This window comes from Palaemon carinicauda, chromosome 9 (assembly GCF_036898095.1).
Source record: "Palaemon carinicauda isolate YSFRI2023 chromosome 9, ASM3689809v2, whole genome shotgun sequence".
NCBI lineage: Eukaryota > Metazoa > Arthropoda > Malacostraca > Decapoda > Palaemonidae > Palaemon > Palaemon carinicauda.
The window spans coordinates 46646321-46656231 of record NC_090733.1 but is presented as its reverse complement, the minus strand read 5'-3'; positions in this window follow the sequence as shown (position 1 = coordinate 46656231).

Here is a 9911-nt window from a genome sequence, read left to right as displayed (position 1 = left end):
TCCCGGAAATAGAAGATATGGGCCTTTGCCAAAAGGTCTTAAACACATGGTCGTCACCCTTACACATTGTATTGAAAAAAGATGGCTCTCCTCATCTATATGGAATTCAGCACCTGATAATGATAATAGAACCCAATACTTACCGCTTCCCAATCATTGTTGACGTGACCTCCTACTTGAACAAAGCAAAGGTTTTCTCAACACTCGACACCCTGAAGGGTTTTATCAGATGCCCATGAACTAAGAAGACATCCCCAAGATCATCATTACAACCCACTTCGGTATATAAACCTTGAATTATTCCTGTTCTGGACGTCATAATGTTGGGGCTACTTTTCAATACCTACGAGAATTCTTTGGCATGATCACCTATTATCACCATATCCTGCCTGACATCGTTGCCACTCTTGCCCCCCTGTATGCGGCTCCCAATAAGAAGCGGCCTTCTACAACACAAATAATGCCCCTTCACAGCTACTGTTCTCTCTTTTCCCGTGCCACATGCCCTTCTCCTTCTCTCCACCGATGCCAGCGATGTCACTGTTGCTGCAGTACTCTAGCCGGTGGTCAATGACTCTCCCCATCCATTGGCCTTCTTCAGTAGGAAACTGTCCAATGAGGAATCTGGCTTCTCTACCGTAGACCGCTAATTTCTGACAGTACACTTGGCTGTCCATCACTATTTTCCGATTCATAGAATTTATGCCTTCATCATTCGCATGAACCTCATGTCTCATATACAAGCCTTCACTCGACATTCCTACACCTGGTCCACCCCGTCAACGCCGACATCTACCCCCCCCCCTTCCACCCCCACCCCACCCACCCCCATCATGGCTAGTTACAATAGCACTCTTCAAAATGTCCGTGGGAAAATTAATCCTTTTGCTGGTGCCCTGTAAAGTTACACATTGCCCGCTATTAGCTTGAGAATTGATTACAGTGCTTTTGCAGAAGGCCAACAAATAGATCCAGAGTACCAAGCATGTAAGCCATCCTGCAAAAGCCTCCATCATTACAATGTCACACTCGCCGACTCCAACACCATCCTTTTCTGTGATGTTAGTACCAGTAGACCACGACCATGGATTTGTGCTCCCATGCGCCAACAGGTGTTTGATTTCACTCATGACCTTTCAAATCCCTCACAGCTATCTTCTGCACAGCAAATGCAGACGAAGTTCATTTGGCAGGGTATTACTAAGGAAGCTAAGGATTGGGCCCTTGCCTGTACTTAATGCCAAACTCAAAAAGTACAACGACACACGGATTCAATAGTGGGTACCTAATCTCAATCTCAGTGTCGTTTTGCCCACATTCACACTGATGTAGTTGGACCCCTACCCAAATACTAAAAACATTGTTACCTGTTTACTGTAATACAACAGCTTCACTCATTGGTGTACCAACCGTGTGTCGCACGTTCGTACATAGTTCATTTTGTGCTTGTATCTTCGCTCTCCCCTCGCACTAAAAAGAACCTGAAAAAACATGTCTGCATTTTTCCTCTGTAACAGTGTAAATTTTAAACATGAAAATTCTTGTTGCCTTGAGCTTTTGTATATAAAGGAGAGTGTTCTATAATAAACTCACTCAGTTGCTTTCAACCTGTCTTTGAGTCACAAACCTTTCTCGGCCCGTCACTCTGGCCTGAAATCATTCCCATGCAAACTGCAATATCTACATCATGTACAATTGCCCTTATTCTCATGGTGTATAGAGAGACGATATTCCTGAGCATGTTACATCTGACAGGGGTACCAATTTAACCTCTCAGTTAAGGACATCTTTAACGAATCTCTTGGGAATACCCCTACATCAGATACAACCTACAAACCTGCTATCAACGGAATGATTGAAAGATTTTAATCTCCCCTCAGAGAAGCTTTGATATCCAGCTGCAAGGATTCCTACTGGTTTATCCAGTTTCCCTGGGTCTTCCTGGAACTATGGACCACTTTTAAAGAAACCCTGGATGTCTCAACAGCAGATATAAAGCATGGCGACTGGTTAGTTGTTTCTGCCAAATTTTTTCACCTGCAAATTACTCCAACAATTTCTAGTGCCTATGTCACGTTGTTGGAATATTTTTACATGCAACCATATTTACAAACCACCAGCTAAGAAACACACACTGACATATTCGCGCCCTTAAATGCCCATTATCCTACATGACACCAGCACGCGCTCACTAATACACCGTTAAACGGGCTCTTTTCAAGTGATCTGTCGCAATCTGAAGGTTTTCTTAATTAACATTCGTGGCATAGAAGACTGGGACTCCATTGATCACCTAAAACCTGTGTATCTCCTGCAAGATGACCCGCCGTAGTACACCTTTCAAGAGCAAGGCACCCCATTTCACATGTATGTCTTTTTTAGTGTGAAAGGCATGTACCGCACATGTTTCACACATGCTCGTACACTGCAACAGTATTCTCTTTTCTTACTGTATATGTTGCTCTATACCTCTTTGTTAACAGAACCTGTTTAAGCCTGATTTTCCTGAATTATTTTGTTTAGATTTTTTGGGCATTCTTGTCCAGAACTGTTGTATATAATACTTGCTATCTGTTAAAAATAAAGTTAGTTGCATTCACCTCACCTTTCAGTTACAACCTAATGGTTCTCTCACGCAACTCAAACTAAGTTCTTTGATACAATATCTGGCCAATCTTCAGATGCATACGTTGTTTACTTTACAGCTGTAAGTGTTTGTTTGGTTAGATTTTCCTCCAGAAAATTTCTCCCAATTATTTAATCTAGACAATAACCTAATTAAGTATATTATTTTCATCACACGTGAGTGATGTACAGTATTCATTATTCATTCTTTATCCTTTTAAACATTATCATTACATTAACTATTGACCACCAAATGCCCAAATTATTAATAAAACGTACTGTATCATCGTACTTAGACAATTATTTCTTTTTTCCCATGGTTTCACACTCCTCGAATATCATATATATTGGAAATTTTGAGAGCTAAATATAAGTTTTGTTTTACAAATGTGAATGGCTGTAATGCTTTGATTGTTAACTTATAAAGATTGTTTTAACAGTAAATCTGACTCTACCAAATCTAAATCCTCAGAGGACTTCCAGGGGAATAAAGATTTTATTGAGTTTTTGCTAATTTTCTTGAATAGAAATTTTAGAAAAAAACATTGTTTTTCAATTGTCCTTCAGACCCAACTAGTTACTTATGTCTAACTTCAGTATATGAAAGTGTCAAATATGAAAACGAAAGGTTTACATTTTGCAGCTGCACGGGGGTATAGACTACAGACAGCTGTGATGGTTTTTGCAAAATACGGCCATTGCTATTCAACTGATCGCGCTGTTATCAGTGATGACACTGATTGCTTTAAATTATTTTTTTCTTTACTATTTCTGGCACTATCCATTTATTTCTCCACTTTACAGATGGAAAACATTCTCTAATTCAATACCTATAAAAATTAAATTTTTAAATTTGAAGGCTGTCTTAATTTTCCAGCATTCATGATAGAAACATTTCCTAAGAAAGTCTAACCCACAACTGATAAACTGTGATTCCCTCTCTTTGTATAGTTACATCATTTTGCACTTTATGTACATAAAAGTTTAATTAAACAGGAATCACATAACTCGTAATGTCCTTGGACACACACGCACATATACAGACAGACACACACGTGCGCGCAAACACACACACCACACACACACACACATATAGTATATATATATATATATAGATATATATATATATATATATATAGAAGGAGAGAGAGAGAGAGAGAGAGAGAGAGAGAGAGAGAGATTAAACAAAAATGTGTTGTGTACATTTGATTTTTAACAGCGTCAATGACTTGAAAGACAATTAAATGTAACTAAAAAAGCAATATCAGTGAATCTGAATTCCTTTATTAACTAAAACAAATATTAATACAAACACACTCGTATGCGTATGTACAAAACACACACACAGGAGTAGGAATTCCTACGTAGGAGGAGACACGATCGGCGAGGAGGTAGAGATGGTGGCTGTGATAATGTACTATAACTTACCACTCCGGAAACTTTAATCTAACTTAGCTTATTTATTTTTTTCATTTTTTTTTATTTCATATTTTTTTATATTTTTTTTTCTTTTGATTTTTAATTTTCATCACTTTCAGTGGCAGGTTACAGTATGTTATCGCTATCACCATCTCTACCTCTTCCCCGGCCGTCTGTGTCTTACTGCGTAGCAATTCCTACAGCTGTGTGTGTGTGTTTGTGCATACTCATGCATACGAGTGTGTTTTTATCAATATTTGTTTTAGTTAATAAAGGAATTCAGATTTGCTGATATTACTTTCTTAGTTACATTTAATTGTCATTCAACTCGTTGACATTGTTAAAAATCATATATACTCCTAAACATATTTTTGTTTAATCTCTCTCTCTCTCTCTCTCTCTCTCTCTCTGAAAAAAAATAATAGACGTCTCTAACACTTTAACAGCGAAGAAGAACAAGAAAGAGAGAGAGAGGAGAGAGAGAGAGAGAGAGAGAGAGAGAGATTATATTTAAAGAACACGTTAATGCTATGTTTAGAGAGAAACAGAAAAAGAGAGGACTTTTTTAAAAGAGCTTCCTAATGCTATCTTAGTTTTCTTTGCTTCACTTTTTTTGCCTTTCTGTTCATCACGCTGGCCGTTCTCACAAATGATCGTTGCCAATAATCTCTTTGTCCTTTTATCCCTATTAACAAAAGGCGTTCTAACTCTTCCCAGGGTACTGCTACGATGTCTTGTAATAATGGTGATCCCCTTCGATGGTTTGACTGCTTTAATGGCTGCCTTCTGCTTGATGATCGTCGAGATCATAGGCCTATTCCAGCCATATTGTTTATCCATATCACTCACATGCACACTGCTCTCATGTTTTTCTATAATTTCTTGATTTAATTCTATTGAAAGAATTGCCTTCTTCCTTTACTCACCACTACCTGTACTGAAAATGAGCTTCTTAGGCCTCATGATTATAGGTAAAATAAACAAGGAAATGTGAGAAAAGGAAGAAAATAAGCACTCTTAATAACAGACCAAACAGAGGACAACCACATGATACACATAAGAAAGAGAACAGAGCACTCGATGCTCAATGGCGTCCTTCTTACGTGCTGCCATCTACCAGCGTAAACAAGATCTACATCGGATGTTGGAGCATTACATCGGGTGTCGAGACAAAAATTTGATGGAATTTTACTTTGGATGTTTGAAAAATGGCATGTAAAGACAATCGTAATTAGAGGTTCTTCAGTATTACTTTAATATCAATATCAGAAGATATATCTCTTATAATGTCATTCTTGTTCTCTATATTTATCTGATCAAATTTAGGAAATGTAAAAATTTTCCCATGAAAAGGTAAAAGCATATGCAATACTATTTTTTTTTTTTTTACATCAAAACACTGGCCTGACTATGTTATAATTTCCACCAGCAAGCTAATGATATTTCCCAAAACTGGATTTCAAACCATCAGTGTGAAATTTTCCAGGAAGAATATAGCTCTGTGCCGCTTGTGTTTCACACACACTCGTACACTTTACCTGACTCACGTTTTTATTGTATATCTCGCTAAACACCTCACTGTTCACAGAACTTGTTTAAGCCTGTCTTCATGTGAATTATTTTGTTAATATTTTGGTACATTCTTGTCCAGAACCTGTTTGTATATAACCTCGCTATTTGTCGGAATAAAGTTTGTAGCATTCACCTTGTATTTCAATTAAATCCTATCGGCTTACTCGTACATTGGTGACCGCCATAGGAAACGCCAGCTCCCTCCTGCCTTCCCCCTCACTGCTGTGTCTTACCTTTGCAATGCCACTCACCTTACGTGACTCTTCGTCACATGCAAACCCAAGGAAACTATTGCCCTTTGCAAGCAGAGAAGCATCCGCCAAGTTCCAATGTGCTTAAGTCCAGTTTTGCATCAAGGGCATGACTCACACAAGTACCAAAGCAGACTATATGCTTAATGCGACTTCCTAGAAAATTTTCTGGTAATTTTCTATTTGCTTTGCAAGCAAAGGGAACACCCTAATCACGTACGTCACCCTCAAAACATACTTCCTGGACCAGTAATCATCATCGCCAGCCCTACAGCCAATCTTTTCTGAGCTATCTTAACATCTTTTTTTGGAGAAAAAAATGCCTTGCATTGCTTGGACAGCTCTCCTCATGAGGTTGAACCTACATCCTGCCCATTGGATACGATGATTACCTGAACCTGTACACACTGATATGCCCGATGTTGATAGATTGGACAGCCACTTGCCACCTTCAAGACCTCCATCAGTGCCTGAACTCCTGACAAAGAGGACAACTATTCAAAATTGACCGAAGCTGACATGAATAAGGTAGGACACACACGCCCAACATGTGACGTACCGGAGCGGCGACAAAACCGCCCACCGCCAATCCGTTGCTCACTGCTGAACCAATTACCTTTACAGCTCCTCACTGATGTGCATCAGCTGCAGTTATGGTACTACCACTCTAGATTTGTGGCTCCTGCAAAGAAAGGATTGAATGGTTATCAGTGGCCAAAAAAGGCTTAAGTAGGTCATCTCTTGTGGCAGTGGCCTCCCCTGCCACTAAACTTTTCATTCTATATGTTGCAGGTATGGGTATGTAGATTTTGATAGATATGGGTGCTATCCGTTCTCTTCTGACAACGCCAATCTCCAGAAGAGTTGATGGCTTTACATTACCAGTCCTCGGTGCAAGTTTTCTTTCCTTTTTTCACCTCCAGGTTGATGTCACTCACCGAAAATTAGTAGTTGCAGACTCTTACTCGCTGCCCCCTCTTCAATCAGTACTTTCCACCTTGCTTTCCACAGCAATGAGCCCAAATATGCCTACACCCACCTCCTCATGTTGTACCCAGAATTGTTCCATCCAGAACTTTGCCCAACTCCCTCTGTTCCTGCCTAAACATGGTATTTATCACCACATCAAGTTGACTGCATCCTCAGTGTTTGCCAGATTGAGGCATCTGGCACTGGATCATTAGGCTGCCGTCACACAAACGTTCCCGGAAATAGAAGATATGGGCCTTTGCCAAAAGGTCTTAAACACATGGTCGTCACCCTTACACATTGTATTGAAAAAAGATGGCTCTCCTCATCTGTATGGAATTCACCACCTGATAATGATAATAGAACCCAATACTTACCGCTTCCCAATCATCGTTGACGTGACCTCCTACTTGAACAAAGCAAAGGTTTTCTCCACGCTCGACACCCTGAAGGGTTTTATCAGATGCCCATGAACTAAGAAGACATCCCTAAGATAACCATTACAACCCACTTCGGTATATAAACCTTGAATTATTCCTGTTCTGGACGACATAATGCTGGGGCTACTTTTCAATACCTACGAGAATTATTTGGCATGATCACCTATTATCACCATTTCCTGCCTGACATCGTTGCCACTCTTGCCCCCCTCTATGCAGCTCCCATTCAAGAAGCGGCCTTCTACAACGCAAATAATGCCCCTTCACAGCTACTGTTCTCTCTTTTCCCGTGCCACATGCCCTTCTCCTTCTCTCCACCGATGCCAGCGATGTCAGTGTTGCTGCAGTTCTCTAGCCGGTGGTCAATGACTCTCCCCATCCATTGGCCTTCTTCAGTAGAAAACTGTCCAATGAGGAATCTGGCTTCTCTACCATAGACTGCTAATTTCTGGCAGTACACTTGGCTGTCCATCACTATTTTCTGATTCATAGAATTTATGCCTTCATCATTCGCTTGAACCTCAGGACTGAGATGCAAGCCTTCACTCGACATTCCTACACCTGGTCCAACCGTCAACGCCGACATCTACACCCTCCCCCCCCCATCATGGCTAGTTACAATAGCACTCTTCAAAATGTCCGTGGGGAAAATTAATCCTTTTGCTGGTGCCCTGTCAAGTTAAACATTGCCCGCGATTAGCCTGAGATTTGATTACAGCGCTTTTGCAGAATGCCAAGAAATAGATCCAGAGTACCAAGCATGTAAGCCATCCTGCAAAAGCCTCCATCATTACAATGTCACACTCGCCGACTCCAACACCATCCTTTTCTGTGATGTTAGTACCAGTAGACCATGACCATGGATTTGTGCTCCCATACGCCAACAGGTGTTTGATTTCACTCTTGACCTTTCAAATCCCTCACAACTATCTTCTGCACAGCAAATGAAGACGAAGTTCAATTGGCAGGGTACTACTAAGGAAGCTAAGGATTGGGCCCTCGCCTCTACTTAATGCCAAACTCAAAAAGTACATTGACACACGGATTCAATGGTGGGTACCTAATCTCAACCTCAGTGTCGTTTTGCCCACATTCACACTGATGTAGTTGGACCCCTACCCAAATACTAAAAACATTGTTACCTGTTTACTGTAATACAACAGCTTCACTCACTGGTGTACCAACCGTGTGTCGCACGTTCGTACATAGTTCATTTTGTGCTTGTATCTTCGCTCTCCTCTCGCACTAAAAAGAACCTGAAAAAACATGTCTGCTTTTTTCCTCTGTAGCAGTGTAAATTTTAAACATGAAAATTCTTGTTGCCTTGAGCTTTTGTATATAAAGGAGTGTTCTATAATAAACTCACTCAGTTGCTTTCAACCTGTCTTTGAGTCACAAACCTTTCTCGGCCCGTCACTCTGGCCTGAAATCATTCCCATGGAAACTGCAATATCTACATCATGTACAATTGCATTATTCTCATGGTGTATAGAGAGACAATATTCCTGAGCATGTTACATCTGACAGGGGGTACCAATTTAACCTCTCAGATAAGGACATCTTTAACGAATCTCTTGGGAATATCCCTACATCAAATACAACCTACAAACCTGCTGTCAACGGAATGATTGAAAGATTTCAATCTCCCCTCAGAGAAGCTTTGATATCCAGCTGCAAGGATTCCAACTGGTTTATCCAGTTTCCCTGGGTCTTCCTGGAACTATGGACCACTTTTAAAGAAACCCTGGATGTCTCAACAGCAGATATAAAGCATGGTGACTGGTTAGTTGTTTCTGCCAAATTTTTTCACCTGCAAACTACTCCAACAGTTTCTAGTGCCTATGTCACGTTGTTGGAATATTTATTACATGCAACCAGATTTACAAACCACCAGCTAAGAAACACACACTGACATATTCACACCCCTAAATGCCCATTATCCTACATGACACCAGCACGCGCTCACTAATACACCCTTAAACGGGCTCTTTTCAAGTGATCTGTGGCAATCTGAAGGTTTTCTTAATTAACAATCGTGGCATAGAAGACTGGGACTCCATTGACCACCTAAAACCTGTGTATCTCCTGCAAGATGACCCGCCGTAGTACACCTTTCAAGAGCAAGGCACCCCATTTCACATGTATGTCTTTTTTAGTGTGAAAGGCATGTACCGCATATGTTTCACACATGCTCGTAAACTGTAACGGTATTCTCTTTCTTACTGTATATGTTGCTCTATACCTCTTTGTTAACAGAACCTGTTTAAGCCTGATTTTCCTGAATTATTTTGTTTAGATTTTTTGGGCATTCTTGTCCAGAACCTGTTGTATATAAACTTGCTATCTGTTAAAATAAAGTTAGTTGCATTCACCTCACCTTTCAGTTACAACCTAATGGTTCTCTCACGCAACTCAAACTAAGTTCTTTGATACAATATCTGGCCAATCTTCAGATGCATACGTTGTTTACTTTACAGCTGTAAGTGTTTGTTAGGTTAGATTTTCCTCCAGAAAATTTCTCCAATTATTTATCTAGACAATAAACCTAATTAAGTATATTATTTTCATCACACGTGAGTGATGTACAGTATTCATTATTCATTCTTATCCTTTTAAACATTATCATTACATTAAC